Genomic DNA, 21,129 nt, shown 5'->3' on the forward strand with positions numbered 1-21,129 from the left:
TTAGTATTAGTGTTAGTGTGAGTATTACTGTTAGTATCTATTAGTGTTAGTGTTAGTATTTGTTAGTATTAGTGTTAGTGTTGGTGATAGTATTTATTAGTATTAGTTAGTATGTATTAGCATTAGTGTTGGTATTAGTGCCAGCATTACTTCTGGCTGGGCTGGGCTGGTGTCCTGGGTCTGAGCTGTCTGTGTCCCCATCTCGGCCCGTCTTGAGCGTCTCTCACATCTGCAGTCCTGCACAGCCCAAGTCCCAGCGGGAATGCTGCATCTATAAATCCCTACATGAGGAAATGTCATCGGGAGAAGCCACTTGGCCTTCAGATGGGAACACTGGACATGACGAGGGCTTTAGGGAGGAGAAGGTGCCACCTGCTGTGTGCCTGGGTGTTCCATCCATGAGAGCCCGTGGGCATCACAGCCACTCCATGAAGGGACTGCCTGGTTTTTCTCTTCCTGTCTCTCTCTCCATCTGTCTCTCTTCCTCTATCTGTGTCTCTCTGTGTGTCTGTCTCTGTGTCCCTGTCTGTCTGCCTGACTCTGTTTCTCTCTCTCTCTCTCTGTGTGTCTCTCTCATTGTCTTGTTTAGGGGCACATGGCAAGTCAGATTTAACCCTGGGCCTCTGGCTCCCAGGGCCCTGTTCATACATCAAGCTCCACTCGCCTTCTCTTCCTTGGGGTGCTCTTTTCCCTCCTCTCCCAGCAGCAGCATAGGTCTCCTGAGCCTGAAGGTCTGCTGTCTGCACAGTGCACTGTCCTGTGCTTCCTGAGAGCGTGGGAGTCCCCGGCCTCTTTCCAGCCCATCCAGTGCCTACCTGTGTTAACTGGACCCAAAACCTCTGAGTCCATTCAACAGGGTGGTGGCTGGAAAACAGATCAGTACTTTTTTCCACTTTTAGACTGCAGCCTGGACAGAAATGCAAACGCCTTGTGTCCCGTGCTGTGCCAGGGTGCCCTGCCTTACAAAGCAGACAGCCCTGGAGAAGCATGTGTAAATTTAATTTGGGGTAACACTGACTCATGTTAGGATCATTTGAGCCTCTTCACCTCGACTCCGATTGGCCTCCGAGGTAGCACCGACTCACACTCCAGCTTAGATTGCCTTAGTGCCCTGCCTTCCAGACCAGTAGTTAATGATCTGTAAAAACACTTAAATTCATGGGGAAAACTCCTTCTTGAAAGGAGTAAATGTGTTTGTAACTTACAGATTCCTTTTGTCCCATAATGAGGGAACTTCCTGGGAGCCTATCTGCTTGGAATCCTGGGAAGTGATATCTCGATTTTAAAAGTCCTCCACGATCAAAGCTTCTTTTAACAAAATCAAAGGATGCTTCTGGGTTGCTCTCCTGGAAGCTGGGGCAGTCAGAGCAGAGGGGCTGGTGAACGTGGTCCAGGTGTGCCCCCCAGGATGGATGCAGGTCAGGGATATGTGGTCCAGGGTGCAGATGTCTGAGCCCCTCCCGATTTGAGGGCAGCTGTTGACATCGTTCCCTCCAGTTTAGGGGACAGATGGACACGAATGTTTCTTCCATGATTCTTTCTCCTCTAGGTTCTGTTTTTCTGTGAATTCTTCTAGAAACCTGAGCAGGGCCTTTGCGTTTCTGAACCTCCATTTTCTGCTTTTTTATTTACTTGGGTAGTGCTTGAAGTTCCTTGGAGGACAGCCGTGGTGTTTACGTGACTCTTGTTTTATTACCGGGATTGGGCTGGCGATGGTTCCTCCTCCCAGGCAGTCGCCCCACGTGGACTGTTTATCCTCGTGGAGACGTGTGGGATCCATGAACACCGTGGGAGCTGGCCAGGGCCCCACAGGGCTGCAGATGGGCTCCGTTCACCAAACTGCTCATTTTAAAAATTCTCTGCTGATTTAAAATCCACTCGCGCTTGCTGCTGTAGCTGGTCGTCTCTGAGGAGCTGAGCTGGCTCGCTTGACATTAAACAGGAAAAATAAGGAGAGAAAAAAACAGAAAGTGAGGGGAGAAGGGACAGGAGACACCAGAGCTGCAGAGTGAGATGGAGATGGCCCAAGCCCAGCCTTATCACTCCCTATCCTTTAATTCCAATAGAAGGAGAAGGATGGGGATTTTGAAGACAGATAAGGGAAAACATTTAGCATTTGAGCAGAAGAATTTTCTAGAAGCCTGGCCAGGAAGGGGCTCTGAGCCCACGGAGGGAGTTGAGTAAGAAGAATTCCCAGCTCCAAGGATCCTGAGAGGACCCTGGGGAAGACCATGTTGATTCCGTGCCTTGCGGAGAGGGAGGCGGTTTTCAGGAATGAAAAGCTGACAGGGTTATGTTGTTGCTGGTTTCCCAGCTGTAAGATGCACATAACTGTGGCTTTTCTCTCCTTCTGCATCTGCAAGGCTTCAGTAATTGATGGCCGATCAGAGTCGCTGTGCGAAGCCAGAGCCGTGAGCGGCGTTGTGGTTTCCGTCCTTCGCTCTCCTCTGCATTAAATGTGATTGGCCTTTTCCCTGGGGTTAATCCAAATTCCCCTAGGATTAATCCGAATTCTTCCAGCCTTCCTCCGTTCGGAAATCCATCCACCAAGGTCAGCCCTTCCACAGAAGGTGCTGCGAGTGCCCACGCAGCTGAACATCTTCTGGAAACAACAGGGCCAGCACCTACAAGCCAATTCTTTGAGACAGGGTCGTTGGCTGCCGACTGTGCCTGGGCTCAAGTGCCAGTAGGCTGCCACGTCTGCCCCAGGGATCCCAAGGCTCCTGGGTGTGGGATCGCAAGACTCTGAGTCAGCGCTCCCCACCTTCCCCTGGAGAAGTGAGGGCCCAGCAAGGCCAAGACCAGGCCAAGGTTCCCAGACAGCAAGTGGCACAGGGGAGGCTGCGCCTGGGCCGCTTCCCATGCAAGTGGCCTCAAGCCATGGGCATGTTCTCAATCTGGGGCTCTTCTCTATGTAGGGCTTCTCCCCCTCCCCTGCCTGGCCATGTCACAGATGTCTAGGTTTAAGCCCCAGAACAAGATTCTAGGCAACGTCTGATTCACGGGCACGTTCAAGGGTGTGGTTGCCGCCCGCAGGCCACCGGACTGGGCAGGCGAGGTGAGAACGGCACCTTCACACCTGCCGGGGGTCTGGGGCAGGCAGCAGAGGCGAGACCCACGGAACATCACTGTATCATGGAGAAGGGCTCAGAGGAGGGGTCCGGCTGCTGCTGTCCCACGGTCCAGCAGACCCAGCCCCCAGTGCTGGCAAAAATGTACCTCACAGGCCTCCCCCAGGTCAGGAGCACAGGGAGCCTTCCGGAAGCGTGGCCAGGAAGTGCCTGCTCCCTGGGGCCGGCTCACTGCTCCAGAGGAAGATTCCAGGGCTGAGCTGCGCTCACCCAGTTGACTGTTCCCAAACCCACCAGTCCGAAGGTCACTCCAGCTCCCCTGAGTGGTGCGGGTAAGGGGCAGAGGAGGCCAAGGGGCATCAGTGGAGCGTCCCCCCATGGAAGAGAATGTCCACGTGCTCGTGGAGACCCGTTTCTCCTGAGAAGCCTGGAGCGGGTGGGGGTCAGCCCTGGTCCGTTAGGGGCTTCTTCACCTTCTCATACCTCTCAGCCCTCAGTGCCCTCCCAGGTTGTGCAGACGCGGGGAGGCTACACCACTATGGACATGCAGTGCCCCCTCCCTCTCAGGGTCCCCGTGGCCGAGTCTTCCCAGCAGAACCCTGATTCCCGCCCTGCCTCGCTTGTGGGCTGGAGGGCCTGGCTCCCGTGGATGGTGGTCAGTCTTCCCTCTCTCCTCCTTTAGTGCCACATGGTACCTGGCCAAAGCCGTCATGCTGCCTGACTCAGCTTGCTTTACTTAGTCCAGGCAAAGTGGTGGAAAAAGAAAAACTGGCCTTTTGTGGCTTTATAGTGCACATTCGACCAACGGAAGAATCAGCCCAGAAGTGTACATTGATGAGTCTGCTATTTCTTGCTGGCTATCTACTGTGCTTGATGTCTGTTGTATCAGCCATAGCACACAGAAGATGTCTGGTTCTAGACACTGCACCTTACCAGTGTCTTGTGGGTGCTTGGTGCCTGTTAGCAGAGAGGTTCCGGGTGCTACTGAGAGTGATGGTACAGATTCACCATCAGGAGCCCGAAGAGTCCTGCAAGCCACATTATAAACACTTTGGCTAGCCCTGCGGAGATGAAGGGAGTATTACTGGAAGGTTCATCGGGATCACATCTTAAAGGGAACCAATGGGTTTTATACATTTTAAAGTATATTTGTAATCTTAGCTTTAAAATCACGTTACTGGCCAGGCGTGGTGGCTCACACCTGTAATCTCAGCACTTTGAGATGTTTGAAGCCTGGAGCTCACCACCTCCAGTCTGTACCCCCGAGAGAAGGCCCAGGGGCTGTACTGAGGCCTGGACAACATGGTGAAAACCTGTCTCTACTAAAAATACAAAAATTAGCTGGGCGTGGTGGCAGGCGCCTGTAATCCCAGCTACTTGGGGGACTAAGGCAGGAGAATCGCTTGAACCTGGGAGGCGGAGGTTGCAGTGAGTCGAGATTGCACCATTGCACTCCAACCTGGGTGACAGAGCAAGACTCCATCTCAAAAAAAAAAAAAAATTACTGATGATTTTCTCACTAAGATATAAAATGCATAGTGAACTTTGTTCTACGAACAACAGAACAGCTCCCACGATGACTGCCTGACCCTCCACTGGGCTCTGAGTCCCATGATGACTGCCTGACCCTCCACTGGGCTCTGAGTCCCACGATGACTGCCTGACCCTCCACTGGGCTCTGAGTCCCAGGCTGCAGGGAAAGAACATTATCTTCTGAAGCACCAAAAACCCCAGGGCAGAGCTCTTCTTAGTGTTAATTATATTTGCAACTCAGCAGTTCAAATACCTGCAACCGAGGGTAGACTATTTGGGGGAAAAGTGGCTTCTTTCTGCATCCAAAACTTTGGTTTGCTAAAAGTTTCATTTATGAAACTTCTCTGGTCCCTCATACACAGTATGAGGGAGAATTCGAATTTCCTCTCAGAAGATGCCATAAGGGTTGCTAGTGCCTTAAAGATGAGCACATGTGTACATGGTATTCCCTTCCCCAACGCAAGCTCACCTCACCCCAAATCTAAGGAAGTACGCTTCTGGGCTGTTGTCTGGAGTCCCGGGGACATGGGAGGTTTGAGGCTGCAGGCTTCATCTTGGTGAGTGATTGATTCTTATGAGTTGAGTGGAGCAAAGGGTGGAGAGGGAGGGCTGGTGGGAGTGCAGCGTTGGAAGGGCCATGTGTTTGGGCAGTGGGGGCTCTGTTCACACCACAGATTTCCAGTAACAAGAGACTCTTCCCACCAGAGGAGATTCTGAATGATGCTGCCATTGCCAAACCTTCTGCTACCAAAGAGAGCGAAGAGGAAGAGGAGGTAGCGTGTGGCCAAGACAGCCCTCGAAACGTTGGCAGGAGTGAGCACATTAGTAATGGCTAAGAACACACTTCAATCATTTGCAGCAACCCAGGACAGAGATGCCACAAGAGGCCTTCGGGGAAAGGCGAATCCACTCATGCATCTTGGAGTTTTTTTTTTTTTTCAAGTTCAGAAAAGGAACCTTCGCCAATGTCTTGGACCATGAAGCAGAGACTCCGGTGCTGACTATCATTTGAGCTCCTAGGGGTACTCATGCCCAGGGGAGCCTGCACACCAGTGACACCACCAACACCATCTTGGTGTCTTTCCCCTTAGAGGAGGAAGAGGACACAGGGGGCGCCCGGTAATAACCCTTCTTTCCTCTCTTCCACCCCGTCACATCATCTCAATCAACCATGAAGGTGACTGAATGAGTGTGACTCCCTCATTACCAATTGAATCCTCTGTCTCTGTTGATGTTGGGCAGTTAAGCTTTTTCATGGGCTCATTCAGTATCTCGCTCTCTCTGTCTCCTTCCACATGAGACTTACACTCCTCCGGCCAGATTCTGGTGCCCTGGGCATTTTTAGGAATCAAATCCTGGCATTTGGCTGAAATTAGTGCAATTAAGTTATCAGTTCCTCAAATGCCATCTATAAATTACTTTTTGTTTGCTTGAGACAATCCTTTGTTTTCAAACTCTTGATTTGGCCCTGGAGGCAGACTTGGTGGTCCGCTGGAGAGTTGACTCTCTCCTTTCACGCTCCTCCGAGCCCCTGTGGTTAGGCAGGACCACAGGACTAGTTCCAGGCAATGAGCGTTGGGAGGAAGCCTCGGCAGAGCTTCCAGACTAACGTACGGAAGAAGCTGTGTGCAGGAGGCCAGGTCTCTTCTGCTGCCCCAAGTGCCTGATGAGGCCACAGGTTCTCAAGACCGTGGAGGTTCTACCAGCCTGAGTCCCTTCGTGACTGCGTGGAGCACAGTCCTGCCAACCTCGATAAGCAAGAAGCAAATGACTGCTGCATGAACCTCCTGAGATTCAGGGGCTTCTGTGTTGCAGCGTGAAGCATAACTTGTTCTGCCTGATACAGCACCGACATGAGCAGGAAAACCATCTCATAACCCACAGCTGCTTCTCGTGTTGTCCTGAAAACCTTATGCAGGTGGACTTTGCCTGTGAAATGGGTGGGCCATTTAAAATTCATGTGAGAGGAGCTCAGTTCCGAAAGGCACTTTTCACTCAAGTTTTTTACAAATCACAAAATGTTCCCAAGGTGTAACCATAGCTTCATGTGTTATTTACTAAATGTGGCTCTATATGCCAGATTTCTTTCAAGTAACTCGAATGTTAGGATGTTGAGAGATGTAACCATTTTGCACTTTGCCTAAGCGCTATTTGAATTCTTATCTTTGGCTCAAGGTATACTGCCCTGTTTTCAGAGTCCTGTCTCCATTTCAGGTTTTGTTGAAGTATTCTTGCTTCTACTCACTTTCATCCTTCTTGTTTGATTGCAGGGCAGTGCTTTGTTTTAAAGCAGATTCAACCTGAATTCTTTAACACTGCACAGAACATCTGCATCACATCTATTTATTGACAAAGCTTGATTAAAGACAACCTAGAAGGGAGGTGGATTTCTGGATCAAGGGTTGAAAGTAGATGGCTGGATTCCCTTATAAACATCGACTTTGACACCACTCTGTATATTCATGGGGTCTGTGTTAGCAAAAGAAATTACCCTAGGATGTTGAGATGAAGTTTAAATGGTAATTACATGCATTAAAAATGGCCATTTAAGGGAAGGATGATTCCTACGTAAGGAGTCATAGTCCCTGGTTTAGTCAGAAATATTGTAGCAAGCATTTGGAGACTTCAGTTCGCTACTCTGCTTGCATAATAACGGCAAAGTCCCGTTCGGGCTCCCTAGATCTTAGCTCTGCTGTATTTCACCTAAAATTAGTCATTTCTGACTTTCAAACTGAGGAATATTGTTGCAACTCATGAAGAAGTAAATGGGAATCTTTGGAAAAATACACAGCTATGCATGTCACATGTGCATGTAAGATTCCCACAAATGACTGCCCAGGCTGATTCCAGCACAGAGGAGGAGACTGGAAATGTTCTTTGACATGCAAGTGGTTGTAAATGTTCTCTTAAAAAAATTGCAGTGTCATCCTTGGGCGTGTCCTAGCCACACATTCCCAGAGTGGCAGCAGGCATCATAGAGTAGGAAGTGGCCATCCCTGGAGCCCTGGATCCCACAGAGGACTCCTGGAGCCAATCCTAGAGGTCCAGCCCAAAAGAAGAGCCAGGTTCGATGGGACTGTCATTCAGTTCCCCAAATTACACTCACTTCTGAATCGTGGACTGATTAGGAACAATGTGAGTGTAAAATCTCCACCCTCAAACCAGAACTCGGTAAATCATGACTCAGGCAAACTCGGGACAAGGGTGGCCCTTCTTATAGAAGCGGTGTGTGTATATGAGTATCTGCATGTATATATGGTACATGCATATATACACACACATATATACATATGTGTACCATATATACACAGACTGTGGATGGTGGGTGTGTATAAATATGTGTGCACCAGGTGTATAAATACCAAAGACCCTAAAGTCACTGCCAGCCTGCACTTCAGAGCCCACACTCTCCCCAGGCCATCCCTGTGTTTCTTGGGTCCGGAGCAGAGCTCCGTGCGCACTCTGTGCATGATAGGTATTTGTTGTTGAGTTGTCTCATCTCAAAGAAAATTATATTTGTATGTATTCCTTCGTAGTTACCTGAGTTATCTAAGCTGCAGTGAATAGTCCTCTACAGCCCCAGTGCAGTCATAACATGGAATGGGATTCCACCCCTCACAGGCTGGTGGCCGCATTTGTAAATGACTGCTCTGATGCTCTGATACTCAGTGCATTCATTACAGATGTCTTAACATGAAGTGAGCACCTGCTACGTGTTCTCCCCCTTGCAGGGCAGGTAGTACCAGCCCATTTTGTAGATGAGAAATGGATTGCCAAGGATGATATGTAAGAACCCACCTGTTCGCGAGGGCGCCCGGCTTGCTGGAGAGAAGAGCTGCCTGGGTGGAGGCTGCCCAGCCCGGCCTGTGCTTTCACAGAGGTCCCAGGGAGTGCAAATGCGCCAAGGGGAGCCTGCTCCCAGGGCTTAGTTTTCGAGGAGAGCTGCGTGGAGGATCCATTCTCAAAGACATCCCTGGAAAGCGAGATTCACCTGGGGCAGTGGAGCGTCCAGAGCAAAAACCTGCACTGGCCTCTGCACGCGGCCAGGGAGGTGACAGCACCAGGGATGCCACACAGCCAGGAGCCCGTTGGGCTGGGGTCAACCAGGCCACCTGCCATGCTTGTGGCCACTCCAGGCTGTATCCCCACAGACGCTGACCGCTGCTCGGTGCAGGGCCGGCACAGCAAGAGCTCACCCTGGCCTGGGCAGGGCAGGCACCCGCCAGAGCCTGGGCGAAAGTCCGGCACCTCCCTGTCAGGTATGAAGGCGTCCTCAGCTTAGGACATGGCCACTGAGAGCTCGTGATTGCACAAGGCTTATAAAAAAGAGGGAACGCATTCTGTAGCCACAATCCGGGTGAACCTTCCCCACTTAGGATTTTTGTTCCAGAAGCATGACCAGAAATGTGTGTGCACGTGTGGCTAACTCTCATTCATGTCATTTGCTAGTTCTGGAAAAAAAATTCACTGTTTAGGAAAATACAGAATATTCAAAAACATGTTGAAAATAAAAACAAATGCCATAAGAGTTGTTGGAGCATGCTACAGTTTATAAACATGGGGTTTTATTGCAGGAATGTCGAATTTTTAAAAATTGAGTAATCATGAGTATATTTCTGTATCTCTTTACTTGATCCTTGAGGCTGCGAGTCTTCTGGGGCAGGGGGATTAGTCTCTAAGCTCTCACATCAAAGACAGCCTGAGAAGGCTGTGGGGGACCTGTTCTCCCAGGGTCTGCCCTTCCCGGACTGAAGTTGTTCCACCCACCGTCATCACAAACAACACTGAGACACTTGACTCCTTCAAGTTCTCAGATGCCACCGTGTGTTGTCACCTGCACCCCAGGACCTTGCCAGCTGTTTGTGGGCTGACAAGAATCTATGCACTTTCACTGCCATTCTTGGATCCCCCGAGGTTCGGCCCAGCCCGGCTCTCAGTTCTGCAGTTCACACCACTTTTAGAAGGAGGACGCTGATTAGATTTGTGGATCGTGACATTCGCAGTCTGATCTCAAAAATGAAATGTCAGGAAATGCAGCATTTTGTTAGAGTCTGATGCAAGAGATCTCCAACATGTTTTCCAGAGCCGTCCCCCGCTCCAGGTGCTCTTAGGATCGGCGAGGCCACCTTGACCCTATTGGGAGCACTGGGACTCCTGGTAAACCTCTCTCAGTGGACAGCAGAGCTGTGCTTGTCAACGGCCTCTGGGCCCCGCGCCCTCGCTGCACCCGGTGGAGATATCACTGGTCATGGCCGATGATTGGCCGAGCACCTGTGTGTCTCCTCAAAAGGAACCTGGGGATTGGCTGGCGTGGACTCTTCCTTGTGCTGGTCTGCATTTCGGCCTGGACTTGTGTGTCTCTCTGTGCTGTCCTGAGGCCTGCGGGCTCCCAGGTGTCTGTGTTCCAGTGTAGGGGGAGCTGGAGGGTGAGAGGAGAGTCTGGCAAACAGCCTTCCCCTGGCAGATCTAGGAGGCATGCGAACAGGGGAACGGCTTCCCCCAGGAGGAGGCCAAGGTCCTGAAAGGCAGGTGGGGGCCTCGAGACAAGAAAGCATGGAGGTTCGAGGGTCAGGGGTCATCCTCGGCTGGCTGACAGCACCCTCACTCTGGGAGCTGGAAGCTGGGAAGACAGAGGCCTGCACATTTTCCAGGCTTGAGTCCAAAATCCCTGCTGTTCTCCGTGTCTCTGCTGCCTCACTGCCTTCCTCTGTTTGCCCCTAGAGACCCAAGCGCTGGGTCTGCGGAGTCTGCGGGGATGTCTTTCTGTGTGAATGGGCAGCCACTGAGTGTGGGAGGATATTGGGCTATGCAGGACAAGCTGTGTTTACGCACCTGCCCAAGACGGGACCCAAGGTGGGACCACTGAAATTTAGCCCTGGAGCTCGTTCGTGGAGCCGCTGACCACTTATCCCTTCCTCTTCAGCTCGCAATTGCTGCTGAGCCATGCGGGTTCTGTGTTCTGTCATGTGCGGGTGTGTGGACTGGAACCCGCCTGCAGCAGCCACTCCCGCCTGCCGTGGAGTCCCTGACTACATGGCTGAGCCAGGCAACCAGCAGAAGGGTGAGTCCTTCCCCAGGACTCAGTCGGTGAGACTCCGGCTCACCCCACGGTGGAACACAGACACCTGACAGCCCGCCCGCCTCAGGACAGAGAGAAACAGAGGTCCAGGTGGAAATGCAGAGCGGCACGAGGAGGGGGCCACGGCCCGGGTGCATATGTGCTGTGCCACATGTTACGCGTGAGGAGAAGACACACAGGTGCTTCGCCAGTCACCAGCCAGGACCTTCCCCAGTCGCCTGTCCAGCCTGGGCTGTTCACTCACCCTGTACTGCTCCTGAAATTTACTTTTTCCCTCTAATATGACTTTTTGTTTGTTTGTCTGTTTTGTTTTGTGTGTATGGGTTTTTTTTTTTTGTTTTTTTGTTTTTTTTTTGAGATGGAGTCTTGCCCCCTCACCCAGGCTGCAGTGCAGTGCAGTGGTGTGATCTTGGCTCACTACAACCTCCGCCTCCCAGATTCAAGCAGTTCTCCTGCCTCAACCCCCCGAGTAGCTAGGTCTACAGGCGGCCGCCACCTCGCCCAGCTAATTCTTTTGTATTTTAGTAGAGACAGGGTTTCACTGTGTTGCCCAGGCTGGTCTTGAACTCCTGAAATCAAGGAATTCGCCTGCCTCAGGCTCCCAAAGTGCTAGGATTACAGGGGTGAGCTGCCATGCTCGGCCTTCTAATATGTTTTTTTCAGTCACCACTACAGTGGCCTCCACTAGCTGATTTTACCTTAACTGAGGCAAAGTCTTCAACACTTAGTGTGTGCTCATTGGTTTCTTAATATGATGTGTTTCTCAACAGAGATCCATTTTATTCATGTGGTGCAGAAGTTTGAGCATCTGAAATAGGCTAAAAGTAACTGAGTCCAGAGCTTGGGAAGCAAAAGGCCTGTCCTTGTTGCAGAAAGACCTGGTTAACCACGCTCCCAGCTGCTCTGCCAGAAACTCCAACTCTGCAGGCCTAAAAGCACCTCTGCCACACCTTCAGCTGAAATTGGGGTTCCCAGGGATTTGTGGGACCCGGCATTGACCTATAGTAGGATTCCTGCCATTCCTTAGGATTTTGCATTCTTCTGAATATAGGTGAATAGATGCAAAAAATTTCAAAAGCAGTTTATTTTATCAGAGGCATTTGAAAAAAAGACTGCTCACTGAAATAGATTTAAGTAGAATTACTCTTGTAAACAGTTTCGCATTTTGAAAACGCCCTATTTTTTCAGGATTAATTTGAAGAACTAAAAACTGGCCTTAGTTACAGACATGGCTTACGGTCAGCGTTGTTTAATTATTCAGAACAGTTTTATATCCCCCACTTAAAATGTGTTCAAGGGAGACAGTCCCAGAATCATTCTGCCACACTTCCCAGGCTCTGCACTCCCAGAAGCACAGCCTGTGCCTCGCCACTCTGAAAACAGGCCCCGGAGCCGGGACACCTGGGTTTAATTCCCAGGGCTTTGTTCCTCCGCTCTCTGGGCAGAGTGGCTTCCTGCCTCTCAAAGCCTCCGTGTGCTCAAGCTCAGAACATGGAACACGGGAGCACTGATTGCGTGAGATGGTTGAGAGCCTTCAGCCGAATCCCAGACATACAGTGTGGGGCCCAGCACTCAGGAAGCACCGAGCGCCGGCAGCCATTGTTCACAGCTTCTGGCACATTCGCTGTCCCATCAAATGTGTGGAAGTGCCGACTCCCAGGCCTCTGCAGCAGCCTGCACCCGGCTGAGCCTGCCCTTCTGAAGTCCTGGAGCCTGGTGACCTTTCCGACGCCTGATCCTCCTGCTAGCAGGGGGTGGTGCTCATGAGCCCTCCCTTGGCACCCTCTGGTGTCAGTTCTCCCAGGCTCTGCCTCTCCTACCAGACACCTTCTTCCCAGCCTCCCCCTCCGCTTGCCCCTAAGTATCTGCCTCCTCCAGTTCTGCCATGGATGGAGGTGTAGATCAGGAATCTGAGCCCATCTTTGGAATCCAGAGGCCTGGGTTCAAATCCTAGCAAAGCAAGTATCTCCACCTCTGTGCCGATTCCTCCTCTCTCCAAGGGGAGAATAAAGTTGGCCTCAGTTTGGAGAATCGGCCTCCGAAGCCCCCACCCTCTTCTGGGGTTCCCGGCATGTCCCTTTGCTGAATGGACGTGCCCTTCACGGTGTCCTGAGGACTCCAGCGGCTCCACGTGGCTGACACAGGTCTTGTTGCCCCCGAGATAACTCCTCCTCTCTAGTCCTGAGTCTAGCTTCTGGGTCAGGATGCACCCAGCCACCCAAGCTGGACCACTCAGCTGCCCCTTGACACCCCCACACTCAGTGGGTCGCTGTGTCTGGTGGGTGGCCCCTTGCCGCCCTGCCTGCACAGCTGCTGTCTCCGTGTGGTCCTGGCCTCCCTCTGGGCCACTGGGGGAGCCGCCCTGCCCAGGTCCCACTTTGGGGTCGGTCCCATGCCAGCCAGAGCTATCTCTGACAGACAGATCTGATGGTGTCTGTGGACCCCCGAAACTTTCCCAGCCTCCCTGTCGCCTTGGGGAGTCCTGTCAATTCCTGTCCAGCCCCCCACCCCGGAGTCAATGCTCTCTTTACCCCCAACTCCGTCTCCCCACCCTCCTGGCTATGCCTCCCATCTCTGCCTGTGCCCACGAGGCCCTTCCATCCCTCTCAACCGGGACTGACCTCCTCGAAGACCTGGCTGCAATCCCGAATTCTGTGACGAGCTCTCCAAACCCTCAGAAACGTAACTGTCACCTTCCCTGTATGTTTATTGTGGACTTTGTCATCTCTTTATTATAATACAACTTTTGCAGTCATCACCTATATTTATATTTATATTTTATAGCAAGACTGTTGCAGACCTGAATGTACTTTTATTATACATTTACTAGTACAGTTTTGTGATAGTGATTTGTTCTGCTGCTTGTCTCCCCAAATGAACTGTGAGCTGGCTAAGGAAGGGGCCTCGTCCTACTCGTCTTCACGTGCCTGCGTTGGGCAGAGTGCCCTACACCGGCAGCCCTTCTGTCCATACTTTTGTTAGCTGCTGCTGCTGCTGCCGCTGGCAGGGCTGTGTCTGCAGAAATCCATGTGTTCTGTGAAAAGACATTTGTAAAGTTCATGCCCCGGGTTTGGACGAGTGTATCAGTGCTGTGGATACAAAACGTATTTCCAGCCCAGGGCTTAGCTGACCTGCATATTCTGGGGGAGATTCTGCACCCGCTTGGTAGGTATGTCAGGCCCTTCCTCACCTTCCTGTGGCCCCAGTCTCTCCGTGTCTGAAAAGGCACTGCTTGGCCAGATGGCCTCCAGAGGGGCGTCCAGCACCACCAGCTGGAAACGGTGACCGCAGGGCAGTTTGTGTTCCACCGTCTTCTACTCTTGGGTTTTATCTGGAGACTGAATTTGGTGGCATCTGGAGAAGGTAAGGGGTTCCTGGACTTGGAGGCCCCAGGCACTGGGAGAGGTGGAATGCCCTCCTGCCATCTGGCTTCTCGTGGCCCGCCAGCCCTCGCTATCTCTGAAAGTTGGGAGGGGTCCCTTGGCAGTGCTCCCAGGACGCTCATCGTGGGGAAACGGGAAGGTCTCGCACAGAGGAAGAGGGTGGGGCGGATCCTGAGGGATGGGTCAGACCCTGCAGCCTCAGCCCTGGCAGAGCCCGCCCTGGAGAGCCTGGGGGTTGCCAGGTGGACAGGGAGCGGCTCTGCAGGGTGGCCCCTCCCACAGTGGTGCTGGGGGCTCCAAGCAGGAGGGAGCCGGCCTGGTCCGCTGCAGACCAGCTCGCCCTCTCCCCTGGTTTCCTTGGGCTGACTCCTCCTTGCCAGATAGGCCATTCCAAGCACAGTCAGCTTGAGTCCCTGAAGCCAAGCCCAAGCTGAGGGAGAGAGACAGCCTGGCTTCCAGCTGGCGCGAAGTCCTTGCTCCCCTGGAGGGGCCAGGCCAGGCCAATAGCCACCGGGAGCCCCGGCGTCGTAAATACGGTCATTCCCACATTCCCAGCAGGATTTCTCCTTCTCAGGCGCAGCAGGCAAGCCGGGGTCAGAGGCATGAGTCATGAAGCAGGGAGAGAGGGGCGGGATCCGGAAGACGGGCTCGGCAGTCCTCGCCTGACTTCACCCTGCCTACTGGCCCTCCACATCCTGACGGCGAATGCCCCGTGTGTGGGGCATCTGAAAGCGTGCCTGGGGTGCCGTCAAAGCAGAGAGGAATGCAGAGAGCATGGGAGACATCTATAGCATGGGGAGCACACAGGCCACTATCCCCAGGGCCACCAGGCTATGCTGGAATAACAGGCGCCGTGCAGGACCCCATTTCAAGCTAGTGGTGCTGGACGTCCCTCTGGAGACCGCCTGGCTGAGCAGTGTCCTTTCAGAGATGGAGGAACCTGGGTCACAGAAACGTGGGGTGGGGTGTGACTTATCCCAAGTCACCAGCTGGTTGCCTAATATCAGGCTGCCACCTGACCACGTCCTGAGCCACTTGTCCCAAAAATCCTCAAGGCCCCATAAGAGCTCAGAGCAGGCAGCGCCTAGTACATTTCTCTGTGACCAGCAGAACCACCCATCAATCGTCTGGGGGGGTCCTAGGAACTTTGGGGTGTGAGTGAGGGAATCTCACCCACGCAGTCTTTCCTGGGAAGGCCTGACTCTCCAGAGGGGAATGGGGCCAGCCCCTGCCACACACACACATGCTCTGGGATTTTAGCTCTGGCCCATTTCTTGGAGTACCATGGGCACATGGTGGCCTCCCTGTCACTCACTGGCCTGCTGAGAATCACATGGCAGAGGCTTCCACTCGGAGCCCGCAAACAGAGACCAGAGGCTCCTGCCTGTAACAGTCACTGCTTCAGTGTGGAGAAAGGTGGGCATACCCACAGCGGGAGGGAGGCACCCGGGTGAAGGAGTGAGGGGCACCCTGGCAGAGCCATTCAGGGGAACGTTGTAAAAAACAAATTAATCTCAGAATTCCGATTGTTTTCTGATTCCCATTTGCTTCCAAGAGAGAATAGAGCCTGCTTTCCATCCCTTTCCTCTTGGCCTCATCATCATCCCATAGAAATATTCACCAAATCCTCTAATGCCCCCTTTGAAAGTCGCTGTCAGCCATGCTGTCCCTGCATTCCTCCTGCCACACTTCTGCCTTAGTTACAGACATTGATTCTTAGATGGTCCTGTGATGGGGCTAAGGGGGGATGGCAAGCTTTAGCTGTTTCCCTTGTGATTTTCTGTCCTCTGCGCACCCCCCTGTCCCCGTGTGCCCCAAGCTTCCAGGACTTGCTCACAGCTGGAGGAGCCACAGAGGTTGGCCAGGAGGAGGGGAGCCTGACCCCCAAAGACACCTGCCTTTTTACCAAGTGGGCCCCCCTTGCCACCTTTCCCCTACAGCACCCAGCAAGGGTGGCAGGGCAGCTGGCTTCCTGGCATGCCAGGCCCCACCAACCCAGGCCACCCTGGTGCCTGGCTCCCTAGTGACGGGTGGCTTCTCCTGCTCAGGGCCAGCCTTGTGCGCAGCTGCTCAGCCTCCGAGGTCCCCTGCCCTGCTTAGAGCTCGCTGTGCAGATGTGGCCTGGAAGGAGGCGTCACACTCTCTACCATGAAAGCAGCACTCTGCATTTCCTCCCCCGCCTCTGGACAAGGCATTTGTCAAAAAGACAGTGCACTGGGGAGGAGGTTCTGGGGTGGAGGTGGCCAGCTTCGTGCTGGCACTGCCCATCCCGGCCCAGACTGGCAGCAAGCTGGGAGCCTCCCCAGAGCCGTCCGGCCCTCGGTGGCCAGTGGTCTCTTTGAACCCTTACCCAGATGGAACAAGGAAACCCGTTTGGCAGAGCAGGAGGGACTCTCCCGAGAGTCCCCACGGGGCCTGTTGCTGTCACCCTGATGCCTGCCCGTTGGGTGGGTGATCACTGAGGCATGGTCCACAGGGCTGGACTCAGCCTGGGTGCACAGCTGTGTCCACTGAGTGTCCGGCCTGCCCCAGGCCCTCCTGCCTGCCTGAGACTGTCTCAAGAGGGCTGGAGGGTATGTCAGGGCCCTTCCGAGGAACTGCAGCTGGTGAACGCAGTCTCGGGGCCTGGGTGCTGGGGGTGGGGCCAGCCCGGAGCAGGGAGCATCCTGCCTCTAACCAGCTGCCCCGAGCAGGGAGCATGTTGCCTCTAAGCAGCTGTGTGACAGTATGGCCCAGCCTCAGCTGATCCCTCTCAACAGGGCTGAATTGTCACAGGAGGGGAATGACAAGGCCGGCTATGTTGAGCCTCGTCTTTCTGCCCAAAAAACATCTTAGAAGAACTGGAGATTTTGTCAAAGTGCAGATGTTGACTCTGAGGCTCCGAGGTCCGAGACTGCGTCTCTGAAAGCTCCCGGGGAATGGCGCTGTTGCTGGTCGGGGGACCAACTTCTGGGTAGCAAGAACTTAGAATGTCCGTGAGGCCGTTGTGGATGCAGAGGTCGCTTGGGTCTGTTGGATTGGTACAAAAGGGAGGTTCCCGCCAGCCGCTCCTGAGACACAGCTCAGGGTGGGCGCAGTGTGGGTGAGAGCTCCTTGGGCACAGCTGCCCTGGGGGGCTGGCCTTGCTTTCTCCTTCCTCTCCCCTGAGGTGGGGGTGAGTGCTCTCACACTGTGGGGAGAAGGCACCCATGTCGGCCCAGCCTTCCAGATCATGCCCTTGTGCTAAGGGCTTTGAAGCTTCCGTTGGGGTGGGGGCTGGCTGGGCAAAGCCCTGGAGGGGAGGCCCAGGGAGAAGTTGGCAGAGGGTCCCGGTCCTTGTGTCGTGTGGCCTTTCTGTCTGCCCAGGCTCACTCAGCCACAGCTTTGTTATTTAGAAGCCTGTGGTCAGGCAGCTCCAGTGCTGGCTCCTGGTGGGCCCCTTGGCACCGTGTGGTGGTTGGGCAATGTGACCGATGACTCCTCCCCTACATAGTATGTGCCTGGGTTAGAAGGTGGGCAGAGGCTGCCATCTGTGCCCTGCTGCCCTCCGGCGTCCAACCTGGCACAGCCCAGTGTTACTGGCCTCTTTTGCTGTTGGTATTTACAGCCCTGGCCATCATCTATCTGGTCCTGGCCTCGGCCTGCTGACCCATGTGCCCACTGGCCACGGGAGCTACCTGCTTGATCTGCACGGTCCCGGTATCCCTAAGGCTTCAGCTGCTGGTTTCTCTCTGGGCTCTTCATTGTAGTCCCTCTTTCAACAAATATTTAGTGAGCACCTACGAAGTGCCAGGAGCTGTTCTAGACCCAGTTGGGGAAGAAAACAGCTCCCTGCCCTTTTGGGCTCCTGTTCTTTTGGTGACACACATGTTGACCATAGACCAGGCAAGGCCGAGCCTATCCAGTGAAGTGGCTCAGTGAGCCCTCACAGCACGGATGCAGCACGTCCTGTTGTGACCCCCCTTCGGTGTTTTGCAGAGGTGGAAACTGAGCTAGACAGGTGAAGCCACTTTCCCAAGGCTGTGCCACAGAGTGGTAGCTGGGCTTCAGACAGGGGCCAGGCTCCGGGGACCGTCTCAGGGACAGCTCAGGAAACCCAGCCTTGGAATTGCAGACACCCCTCTCCGTGCCCATCCCGGCATGCCCTCACCATCCCTCCCTTCACAGATTTCCGAATGGAAAACGTTCTGTATTCCTGAAATAAACCCTTCTTGGTCATCCGAAATTGATTCTTTAAATACCTGACTTGACTCGATTTGTCTTAGGATTTTTTGTACTTAGATTCACAGGCGGCAGTGTTCTAGCCTTTGGTTCTGATGCCGTCAGGTGTCCAAACTGTGTCGTCTTTTTATGGAGGATGCTGGATATGGGTGGGAGCAGAGGGTGTATGGGAAATCTCTGGACCATCCTCTTAATTTTGCTGTGAACCTGAAGTACTCTAAGAAAATAAAGTCTTTAAAAAGAAAGAAAGAAAGAGATATAAATAAATAATAAAATGGGAAGTGGTCCTTCATCTCTAGGTTCTGGAATACTTTAATATAGATGGGAATTGTCTGCTCATAGAAAGTTCTATTTAATTCTCTTATAAAACAAGCGGGTTTATTATTCTTTGTGGCGTAGATGCAGACCTTTGGTAACCGGGTCCACGTGCCTGATGGTTATCGATATATTTGGGTTTCCTGCTTTTCCTTGGGTGAGTTTGGTAACTCTGACAGCATGAGAATTAACAGTGTGAGTTCACGAATCCAACTGCCTGGTGTCCGTCTGGCTCCTGCTGTCCTTATTCGTTGTGTGACTGGGCAGACGGAAGCTTGGGGCGACCAGGGACCCACAGATGTGCCTGGTGTGACTGGCAGCTCTAGGTGTTGTACACTCCCCGGACTCCTGCTCCAGTTGACCGTGAGCCTCTCAAGATTTTCCTTACAGCCCGTTTCCTTCTCCCCAACATTCTTATTTGTTTGTTTTGCACTGGGGGATTAGCCCATCTTTTGTTGTTTACTTGCAGACAAAGTAGCCCCAGGAATACCTTTCGTTTGGACGGAAGGCATTTCTAGGGGAATTTCCCAGGAGCAGCCGCCGAGCGGTGCACATTCTGCGGCTGTACTGCTTCTCTCGCTTTCCCGCATGGTCCCTGGACTCACTGGGTATGGACTTTCCGGGCTGCCCTGCTCTTTCCACCGACACTCTGGACATCCTGGGAGTGTCACTGAGTGGGGGTGGTGAGCTCGTGGGAAGCCAGCACACGTCTGCTGGTTGTCTAGGTCTGGAAGCCGTAGGAGGTTGCTCTGCTCTTAGAGTCCAGAGATTTCTTCCTGATTCAGCTGGGTTGCCCCTCCTCTTGTTTTCCTTCCCGGAACTTGGTGTTCCCTTTTAATCTGAAGATTATCCTGATAATCTGAAGATAATCCTGAACGCAGAGACACGTTCCTCTGCCATTTTTCCTGATCGTTTCTGCCCCGTCCGTTCTCCTTCACTTTTTTTTTTTTTTTTTGGAGTCCCGCTCCATTGCCCGGGCTGGAGTACAGTGGCACAATCTCAGCTCACTGCAACCTCCGCCTCCCAGGTTCAAGTGTTCTCATGCCTCAGCCTCTGGAGTAGCTGGGATTACAGGTGCATGCCAACCATGCTGGCTAATTTTTGTATTTTTAGTAGAGACAGGATTTCACCGTGTTGGCCAGGCTGGTCTCAAACTCCTGACCTCACATGATCCGTCCGCCTTGGCCTCCCAAGGTGCTGGGGTTACAGGCATGAGCCACTGCGCCCGGCTTTCTTTGCCTTTTGCTCAGCATGCTGGGAGACTTCCAGGAGCGGTCTCTGATTTATTAGTTTTTTTTTCATTTAAAAATGTTTTAAAACTTCTCCTTGTATTTGTTTTGTTGTTTCTAGCAGTCTTTGTTTTGTTTCCTAATGGTTCCTTTTTTAAAAAAGCAGACAGTTCTGGTTTTATCCAGGCCCCTCCTCGGAGGGTGAACTCTGCTGCTCTGAGGCTGGCTCCCTGTTTGGAGGCCTCTGCTAGGTGTTCAGCCTGCAGGTGCCCCCGAGTGGCCCTCGGTCCCTGAGGCGTCTCCTTGTCTGTTGTGCGCTCACGCCGGTGGCAGGTCTCACTGATCACACTGAGCGGTTCCCTACCTCTGGTCGACTCGGGGTGGCTAAGGTGGGTGTCTGAGGGGTCAGGAGGCTGTGTCCAGACTCGGCAGGGGACAGAGAGCCCCAACTGAAGGACTGTGCCCACCAGGCACTCAGGAGAAGAGAGGACTGGCCTTGCAGGGTGGCCAGGACCCATGGAGACCCATGGGAGTGGCTGGCAGCTGGGACTTCTCCACGTCTGTGAACTCTGCTGTCATCTCTCTCACCCTGGCACGTTCCCTAGCCCTGAGCATCTGGAAGCTCAGGGTTGAGGGTGTGGTAGGGGAGGGAGAGAAGGTGGGGGTGAGAGCAGATTGCCAGGTGGCAGTCCCTTTCACGTGAACTGGGCGATGCCAGGATCCTGTGGAGGCAAAGTCTCCTCTGCTGTGATGCCAGGGGCTGAGGAAAGGCAGGCGAAGCTCAGGGTAGGGCGTGTCCTGGACATCCGCTCCGTGATGTGGACAATGGTCACAGCCCACGTTTCTGTGGCCAGATTCTGACCCCAGATCCTCACTTTTGCCCCTCCAGGGTCCCCTGGTGGAACCTCGGGTGTGTAATGGTGTGTGTGTGTATGTATGTGTGAGAGAGATATGGGGTATGTGTGATGTGGAGTATGTGTGTGTGATATGGAGTGTGGTGTGGAGTTTGTGTGAATTGGGGTGTGTGTGTGATATGGGGCATGTGTGATATGGAGTATGTGTATGTGATGTGGTGTGTGTGGTGTGGGGTTTGTGTTAATCAGGGTGTATGTGTGTGTGATGTGTGTGTGATATGGGATGTATGTGAATTGGGGTATGTATATGTGTGGTGTGAGGTGTGTGTGTGAATGTAGAGTGTGGTGTGGGGGGTGTGTGTGATGTAGGTGTGGATGTCGTGTGGGGTGTGTGTGTGGTGTGTGCGTGTGTGTGTGATGTGGGGTTCATGTGTGATGTGAGGTGTGTGATGTCTGTGTGATGTG

At 53.1% G+C, this 21,129-nt stretch overlaps 1 protein-coding gene across 2 annotated transcripts in view; it reads left to right on the top strand.

The window, feature by feature from the left end:
• Window positions 1-21,129, top strand: part of TWIST2 (twist family bHLH transcription factor 2) — a 63,893-nt gene that overhangs the window by 31,811 nt on the left and 10,953 nt on the right. The window contains exon 2 of one of the 2 annotated variants that reach the window (XM_023228761.1): window positions 5,310-5,783. The exons of the other annotated variant lie outside the window; for it this stretch is intronic. The gene's annotated coding sequence lies outside the window, so the exon portion shown is untranslated. Of the gene's footprint in view, window positions 1-5,309; window positions 5,784-21,129 lie in introns of those variants that run through there. 2 annotated transcript variants of the gene reach the window in all.

Source organism: Piliocolobus tephrosceles, chromosome 11 (assembly GCF_002776525.5).
Source record: "Piliocolobus tephrosceles isolate RC106 chromosome 11, ASM277652v3, whole genome shotgun sequence".
Taxonomy (NCBI): Eukaryota; Metazoa; Chordata; class Mammalia; order Primates; family Cercopithecidae; genus Piliocolobus; species Piliocolobus tephrosceles.